Below are 8,861 nucleotides of genomic sequence, written 5' to 3'. Positions count from 1 at the left end.
CTTGTGGTAAACCGGAAGAGACAAGGGAAGAAAAAAGCTATATTCTATTTTCAATTATCAGTGTAAATCTAGAGTGAATCCAACAACAGTGGAGTTATTCCAGATTTGCGGTAGTGTAAATGAAAGCAGAATTTTGCTATTATAAATTAAAATAAATTCTGTACAGTACAGGGTCAGGCAGGGCACAAGACGCCTGCGTATTTAGGAACTTGAGCATCTATGGCAAGCTGGAGGCATGCACATTCTCCCCTACCATGACTTAGTGGTTGGGGATGTGTAGATGCCACTCTGCATCGTGGGGGATGTGGTCTACCCCCTGATGCTGTGGATAATGAAGACTTTTACTGGTCACCTGGACCCTGGCAGGGACCAATTTAATGCCCACCTCAACCGGGCCAGGATTCAGGTCAAGTGCACCTTCGGGTGCCTTAAGGCATGTTTTGAAGTGGGAGAGCACAACATCCCCTAGGTGTGTTGTGTTCTCCACAACATAGTGGAGAGGAAGGGCGAGGCCTTCCTCCTGGGTAGGGGGTCAGAGACCAGCTGTGAGGGGAGACACTTTCATCAGCCGTGGACAGCTGCCATCCTCCAGGTTCATCAGGCACATCCAGAAGGCCCTGAGGGAGAGTTTCTCTCAAGGACCCCAGTAACTCTCCCCAGGGCTTCCCCCCTAGGGGCATCTAGCTTGCTCCAATATCCCTTTTCCACCACAACCCCTCCCTTCGCCCCTTCCCTGGCCTCTCAATAAAGACACCTGTTTGATTTTGAACAAAATGAACTCTGTATTGATCTTTCATTTAAAAAAGCTGGAAAAGGGGAGGGGGCTCCTAACTGGGAGGGGGGCTCAGGTCGGGGAGGGCATGGGGGGCTGCTGGCTGCCTCACCTTGGGTGTGGGGACCTCGGTGAACTTGGGGTTGGGTGGGTCCTGGGACCAGAGGGGGATAATCAGGAGGCGGGACACTGGGATCAGGGATGGCAGGGGGATCAGGGATGGCAGGGGAAGGGGACATGGGCATCACTTGGGGAGAGGGCATGAGTATCACTTGTGGGACAGGGACAGGGGGAATGAGCATAACGGGGGGCAGAAGGGTAGTAGGCAGGAGCAGTGACAGCAGCTGGGTGTGCTGCCATTTCCTGCATGATGGCACACGTTGTCACCCTGCCACACGAGCTGGCCCCACATGTGGGTCCGCTACTCTGCGTCCTCCCAGATCTTCTGCGCCAGGGTCTGCTGCATGTCATGCAGGATGGCCACATGCTGCCTCATAAGCTCCTCCTGGTCCATAGAGCACTTCAGTCCCCTGGGGTCGGGCGGCTGGCTTGAGTGGTGTGGCTCGCCCGTCAGCCCCAGCTGGGGAGAAAACAAGGAGCAAGAGGCAGTCAGTTATCCAAGCAGACACAGTGCTTGAGGCTGTGACCTCCTCTGTGAGCAGTGACCAACAGTCCTTGGGCCAGAGGACAAGGGCTGTCCCTGGAGCAAGGCCATATATGGCCTGCACGGCAGGCCCTTCCTCACAGGGGCCACGAGGTGCCCAGGGAATCATGCTGCCCACTTCTCCCCACCATGGACAAGCAGGCACGGGAAGTGTCCGGACACAGTGGGATCCCATGGGCGGCAGAGGAGCCAGGAACATCCTGGCCCTCCCTGGGGCCTGCACACACACCTGCACCTCGCAGCACTGTCCACAGGAGCAGGTAGTGCCTTGCACATGCAGACATGCCCGTGTGCTGTGTGAGACACTCCTTGGTGTGTCTGGGGTCATGCCTGCACTCTTGGGACTACCCTGCTTCTAGCCGTGGCAGGTGGTGTCCCCATGGCATGCCCCCATCCCAGGGCCAGATGTGTGTGTGGCCTTCCCTGAACCTGGGAGCAGGAGCCTGGGCTCAGGGGCTGCCTACAGAGTCTGCATGGCACACAATAACGCTGCACATGGTTCCACGTGCACAAACTACAGCACAATGTCCAGCCCGAGCAGGACGAGCGATGCTCATACCCCGCCCCCTCTGCGCCTGCCTCCCCTGCCCGGTTTGTGTGACAAACTGAGAGCTCTCACGTGAAGAACCCTCCCCAGCATCAAACGATGCCTGGGACACGTCCTAGATCGCAGCTACCGGCTCCAAGGACAGTGTGACAGAGGCCATGTCCTCTTCCTCCCCCTCCTGCAATCAGAAAGATCCTCGTTCAAAAAATCTTTGTAGTTTAGATGTGCCCTCAGTGTTTGGAATTCTGATCTATTTGTATTAGACGACATGTAAAAAATCATATTTATAAAGAGCACGATGGTTTCTTTGTGCCACATTAAACAATAATCTTTGGAAAAATGGAAATCTGAAAATTCCTATTTTATATTACTGTATACAATCATGGGCATAGAGTACTAAAAAGGAACCCCTATCTTATATTTTAAATGAAAAAATATACCATGTTATCAGATCCAGTCTTCATTCCAGCCTTGCTTCCTTCTGATGCATTATGTGACCTCTTTTCTAAGCACAATTAGCCAGGGCAATTTCAGGGCAATCTGAGGAAGCAAAGGGAACATTAATGTAAATGTTGATGTGAGTAATGCCCTGCAGGCAGCTTAATGCAATTTATCCAAAATATTTGCTGAAATAAATTACATTTCCCAGTTTCATTTTCAGATAAATTTATATGACATCCTCAGCAATTTTTATTCGGACAATATAAATTCTCAATATGTTAGTTCCTGATTCATCATTAAAATTCAAAGACTTAAACATGTGCTTATGTGCTTGAAGTTAAGCACACAGAATTTCAGAATTGTAGGATTGAAATGGACCTCTATAGGTCACCTAATCCATTCTGCTGCAGTAAGTCAGGACTAAGTATTATGTAGTGCACCATCCCAGACAGGTACTTTTTTTGCAGAACTGGGGCATGTGTGTTTGTACACTTGTTAAATGATGTAATATTTCCATTAACTGATGGACTATAAAAGTAGCTATTTATATTGAGATGAAGAACTTGTTCAGTAATTTTTGTAAAATTCCTATATATAAATATTCATGACATCTAGAAAAAACTGTAAGGTTTTTTTTTTGTTTGTTAGCCTCACGATGGCAGCATTTCATTTAAAACACAACATTTAAGCAGTATCACTCAGGTGCTAAAGTATGATGAAAAGAAATATAGAACCTAAGGGTACGTATAGACTACATGCCTCTGTCACCAGAGGCATGGAGATTAGGCTACCAGACATAGTAAAATGAAGCGGCGATTTACCCTTTCTCTCCCCACCCCCACTCTCAGCCACACCAGCCCAGGTCCTTTCTCCTCTTTCCTACCCCATCTCATCCCTGGAGATGCCAGCCTGGGCCCTTTCTCCTCTTCCTGCTGCCTGCAGCCTAGTCCTAACCCCTTCCAAGCCAGGAGTGGGCTGGAGGTGTGGTGGGGGAGGAGGGTGTGAGGCACTGGGGTGCAGGGTCTGAGCATGATGGGGGGGGGGACTTATTTTTTCATGCTGTGTGCTGCTCCCTTCCTGCTCCAATGCCTCTGGCACTTCTACCTCCAGGTCCAGGGCCCCGATGCTCCACAACCCAGCAGAGAACCGCCACTTGCCTGAGTGGTGCTCCAGTCTTGTGCCTCTTCCTCTCCCCCCTCCTCCAAGATTATAGCCCCAGCACCGGCTTCCTGCAGGGGAGAGGGTGCGGAGAAAGCCCCCAGGCTCTATGCTGCATCTGGCTTGAGGGGGAAGCGCATGCGCTGCTCCTCCCCTCCCCTCCCCACAGCATCAGTGGGGAGCTCGGGGGAGTATGCTAGGGCTCTGCAGCCACCTGGGCAGCCCTGGCCCTTCCCACTCACCCCACATGTGGGCAGCTGTTGCAGCGCAGGGCTGGGGGCACTCTGACCTGGTGCAATGGCCTGTAGTGCTGGGAACCAGCTGGTCTCCTGTGGGCCCCTCTTGGCTTTCATGATACATCCCATGAAGGGGCTGAGTGCTGCCCCCTGCAGGTTGCTGGGGTTTGGTGGCTGAGGTGGCATGGAGCTGGCAGTGTCGCACATGTGTCAGCACCCTGGGAGGCAGCTGCAACAGGCAAGGAAGGAGGAGGAGCTGCAACACACACACTTTTAAAGATAATGTTAAAACACTCAAACTGACATAATCCAGGAAATTCAATATGAAGGCTAAATCATGTGTTATTAACATCCTGTTCCTTCCATACTGTATTATCTTTTATACTTATAAGAACAGTGCATTTTTTGCGCTAAATTATAAAAATGTGGTTAAACCCAATGACATATTTGCTTCAAAGAGCCTTAAGTAAAAGTGAAATTAAACTCTTCATTTTCTAATATAAGGCCATAAACGTCATTGCTTTCTGAAGATGTCTGTTGGCAGAGCAGACTCTGGATATTTCGCTACATACAGGCAGTCCCCGACTTACGCGGATCCGACTTATGTCAGATCCGCACTTACAAACGGGGCTTTTCTTGCCCCGGAGCTCACGGGCGGTGGATCACCACCCGTGTCCTCCGGGGCGAGAAAAGCTTCTCCCGGTCTCCCTAGTCTGCTGGGGGGGGGGGGGTCCAGCAAAGCCACTGGACCCCCCCCCCCCCCAGTTGACCACGGACACCCAAGCAAAGCCGCCCAGGCGACGGGAGTACCGCTGCCTGGGCGGCTTTGCTCATTTGCCCCAGAGCAAAGCTGCCCAGGCAGCGGGACTCCCCCCGCCTGGGCGGCTTTGCTCCTGTCCCCCTGGTCTGCTGGGGGGGGTCCAGTGGCTTTGCTGGACCCCCCCAGCAGACCAGGGGGACAGGAGCAAAGCCACGGAGCACGCCCGCAGCGGGACATCCCAAGTGCGCCTGGGCTGTCCCGCTGCATGCGTGCTCCAAGGCTTTGCTCCCTGTCTCCCTGCAAACCAGGGAGACGGAGAGAAAAGCCGCAGAGCACGCCCACAGGGGGACAGCCCAAGCGCACCCGGGTTGTCCCGCTGCGGGCGTGTTCCACGGCTTTGCTCCCCGTCTCCCTGGTCTGACCAGCAGACCAGGGAGATGGGGAGCAAAGCCTCGGAGCACGCCAGCAGTGGGACAGCTGCGGCACGCCTGGACTGTCCCGCTGCCCGCAAGCTCTGCGGCTTTGCTCCGCGTCTCCCAGGTCAGCAGACCAGGGAGACGGAGCAAAGCTGTGGACAACTTGGATGGTCCCGCCACCCCCGTCTCCCTGGTCTGCTGCGGGGGGGGGGGGGGTGCAACTAGTGCCCCCCCCCCAGCAGACCAGGCTTTTCTTGCCTACCCCTGGGGTAGAGCAGCTGGGGGCTGCCGGGTTGGTCCCGCAGCGCTGCTCCGGACCAACCCGGCAGCACCCCAGCTGCTCTGCCCCAGGCGTCCTGATTCAGCCGCTGCTGGTCAGTTTCAGCAGCGGCTGACTTGGGGACGCCTGGGGCAGAGCAGCTGGGGTGCTGCTCGGTTGCTCCAGTAGCGCCGAGGAGCTGCGCTACTGGAGCAACCCAGCAGCACCCCAGCTGCTCTGCCCCAGGCGTCTCCAAGTCAGCCGCTGCTGAAACTGACCAGCGGCTGACTACAGGAAGCCCGAGGCAGAGTTGCTCTGCCCCAGGCTTCCTGGAATCAGCTGCTGATCAGTTTCAGCAGCAGCTGACTTGGGGACGCCTGGGTTTCTTAAGTTGAATCTGTATGTAAGTCAGAACTGGCATCCAGATTCAGCCACGGTTGAAACTGATCAGTTTCAGCAGCGGCTGACGCCAGTTCCGACTTACATACAGATTCAACTTAAGAACAAACCTACAGTCCCTATCTTGTAAGTAACCCGGGGACTACCTGTACTTACTATCCTGTGTTAATTCATTCATTTAGACTTATTGAAGTCTATAGTTTTTCCCACTGACTTTAGTGGGGCCTTGATTTCACCCAGAGTGTATTACTTACAATTTTTCAGTTCTATAATGTGTCCCATTGTGACTTTTAAATACAAAATGGACTTCCTAGTCATTTCTTTTTCTCCTACTAAACCACATACAATCGAGTACTTTTCATTGTATCTGATGGAAGTAATACTACTCTCCCGAACTACCCTGTACAGGCAGTAATTTACTACTGAAAAACTTCCCAACTAATCATGCTGATTTTGAGCACCAATACAAACACTCTCTGGAATTAACTGACCCGCTTTACACAATTCACTCACCACTCCATCATTTGTATCCCACACAACAGCTCTATGGAAGAAGCTTACATGTGATCATAAAAACTATTTGCAAAAGTACCACCATGTCAAGTCCAAGATGCCCATTCCTTGCCTAAATGAAGAGAGCCAGAGCCAGTCTTAGGGGTGGGTGAGCCAGGCGGTTGCCCGGGGCCGCCAACAGAGCTGGTTTTAGGGGTGGGCTGCAACCGCATTTTGGCCCAACCTCCTGAATCCTCCCCTCGTTTTTTGAGGAAGAATGGCTCTTGCACAAAAGGGGGGTTTTGCGCAAGGAGCCATCTACACAGTGCTTTTTTGGGCCAAAACCCCTTGCGCAAAAGGGATCCAAGAAGGAAATGCAAATGAGAGCATGACATATGCAAATATGCAACACCAGGGGCTCTTTATCCTTTCTGCATTTGCTGCATGGAGAAGTCACAGGATGGGTGGGAGGATTAGAGTGGCCCTGAAATGCTAGGTTCTTTATCTTCCTTCTCATCCCTCCTCCCCCGTGAGAACAGTTAAATCTTGCTGTAACACTTTTGTTTATTAGATCCAGTGTAAATAATTGTTACTTGGGGAGGGAGCAGCAGCTGTGCATCTCTCTTTTTCATTGGTAAAGAAAGAAAACATTATGATTTTGCTCTGTATACAACTTTTTTACAGAGTAAGATGGATTTCTTTGGTGGTTTAAGTGTTAACAAGGCCCTGTAACTGAGCCCTCCCAGAGCTGCGTTGGTTCAGTATCTCTGTTACTCTGCTGAGGGGCTGTTACTCTGTGCCTCTGCTGGGGGTGATCAGAACTTCTGCCTCAGCAGGACAGGGTGGTGGGGCACTCACAGGGCAGGTAGGCAGGCTTAGTGGTATGATCGGCATATTGGATAACAGTCTCAAGGGGGTCTTTTTGATCCAAGCCATCTCAGTGAGATCTAATGATGGTGAATTACAGGTCTACATTCCCTGTGGGTTATCCTGTGGGTCTGTTTCCTATCTCTATGTACTAGCATGATTTTGAAATAGGAAAAATGGCTTACTAGGGTAGCACAGAGGCAGGTTAGGGAGAAAAGCTCCCACTGACATTGAGCATTCACCATTTTGGAAGTTCTCTTTCTGGCTGGCAGAAAGAATGATACTGAACAATAATTACATTCTTCCCAGAGCTCAACCCTTTCCATCCACTGGCTCAAGGATTGAGATTCCAGAGTTTCTCCCTAAATTCACATCTCTGTCACTTGAGTAGAGAATGTTACTGTTAAGCTTCACCGCGCTGGGTTTGACCCCACTTAGAAATGTAACCCCTCAGGAACAGCCTGGGGTTTGTATTTGCTCTGTAGCCATATCTCTGGTGCTATTGTAATGTAAATAATAATAAGAGCTCAAGCAGTCTCTTGTCTATTTGAAAAGATTTGTAGAGCACTCAGTAGAGCTCAAGCAGCACAGTTACAAGACGCTATTAATTAAGAGAGATTTCCACAGTGGATGCTAGTTTGAGAAGGGCTGATCTGTAGTCTAATTAAGTAGGACTCATGTTGCCCAACTCCAAGCAAAAGTTAACTGCTTATTAGTCAAGAGTGGAACCTATGAGAAAAAGATGCCTTCTCTGTTCAAATTAGCATCTCTTCACTAGAACCACTAATCTGAACTCTGGAAGATCGACTGCAGTAGCTTCGATCTTCTCTGTAGTGTAGATAAATCCTCGGTGACTTTGCTGCAGGCCTAAGTCACATTTATAACAAAGTGTGATGACTCCATTGGGGGAAATTGAGGCAGAAGTCCTGCAATCTTGTGTCGTGCCATGAGAGAATATGTATGGATAGTATCCTAGCTATAAGACAACAAACTATAGTTCAATAAGTTGTAATTCTAGACCAGTGGTTCCCAAACTTTTCGTCATCATGCACCACTTTTGATTTTTGAGAAACCCTCATATCTCCCCACCTCTTCTTTACCATAATCCAAGCCCCTTTTTAACAAAAAATTCAATTAGTAATTTAAAATTAAAAATAAACACAAAAACTTGGTATAAAAATTAATTAAAATAAAAAATATGCAGTTTTTCTTGTCACAAAAATTTAATAAAATGTAATTTAACATAAGACATAACAGAAACAAATCAAATTTAATGTGAAGAATGATGCTGCATTTTCTTCACGAGTTGGGTTTGAAATGAGGGAATGAGGGTTTTGGGTGTGGGAAGGGATGTAAGGTACAAGCTCTGGGAGGTAATTTGGGTGTAGGAGGAGGCGGAGAAGGGGCTACTGGCTTCTGGAGGGGTCTCCAGGCTGGAGAGTATTGGGGTGAGGTGGAGGGTTGGGGTGCTGAGCAAACCACAGGCTTGTGGAAGTGAGGGTGCAGGAGTTCAGGGCAGAGGGGTTGGGTGTATGATGGGCACAGGACATAGATTTGCAGTGTGTGGGTTGTGCAGTTGTGCTGTGGCAGAAGACTGGAGATGTGAGAGGCTCAGGACAGGGGGTTCCAGTGTACGATAGGCTCAGGGTTGGGAGGGAAATGCAGGGGGGGTTATGATGCTGCAGCCAGATGGGTGCTTGGCCAGACTTCATTTTTAAATAAAATATGCCCAACACAAATGTTTCAGCATTCTCTTTATTTATGGGAGGGGCAGGGAACTGTTTTGGGTCAGGGATCACTTACCCACAGAAAAATCAGTCAGGAACCACACAAGTGAGATGCAAAAAAAC

General features: G+C 50.2%; 1 long non-coding RNA gene across 2 annotated transcripts; it reads right to left on the bottom strand.

The window, feature by feature from the left end:
* Positions 1–805: 805 nt before the first annotated feature.
* Positions 806–3,995, bottom strand: LOC106732412 (uncharacterized). 2 transcript variants are annotated; one of them, XR_003090489.2, is made up of 3 exons: positions 3,872–3,995; positions 2,424–2,523; positions 806–1,352 (listed from the first exon to the last, which is right to left on the bottom strand). It is a non-coding gene; the product is annotated as an uncharacterized LOC106732412 (long non-coding RNA). The 2 variants fall into 2 exon arrangements; XR_003090488.2 differs by having other exon boundaries at positions 3,825–3,903.
* Positions 3,996–8,861: the final 4,866 nt, after the last annotated feature.

Source organism: Pelodiscus sinensis, chromosome 6 (genome assembly GCF_049634645.1).
Source record: "Pelodiscus sinensis isolate JC-2024 chromosome 6, ASM4963464v1, whole genome shotgun sequence".
NCBI lineage: Eukaryota > Metazoa > Chordata > Testudines > Trionychidae > Pelodiscus > Pelodiscus sinensis.
This window is presented reverse-complemented; position numbering and strand designations above follow the sequence as displayed.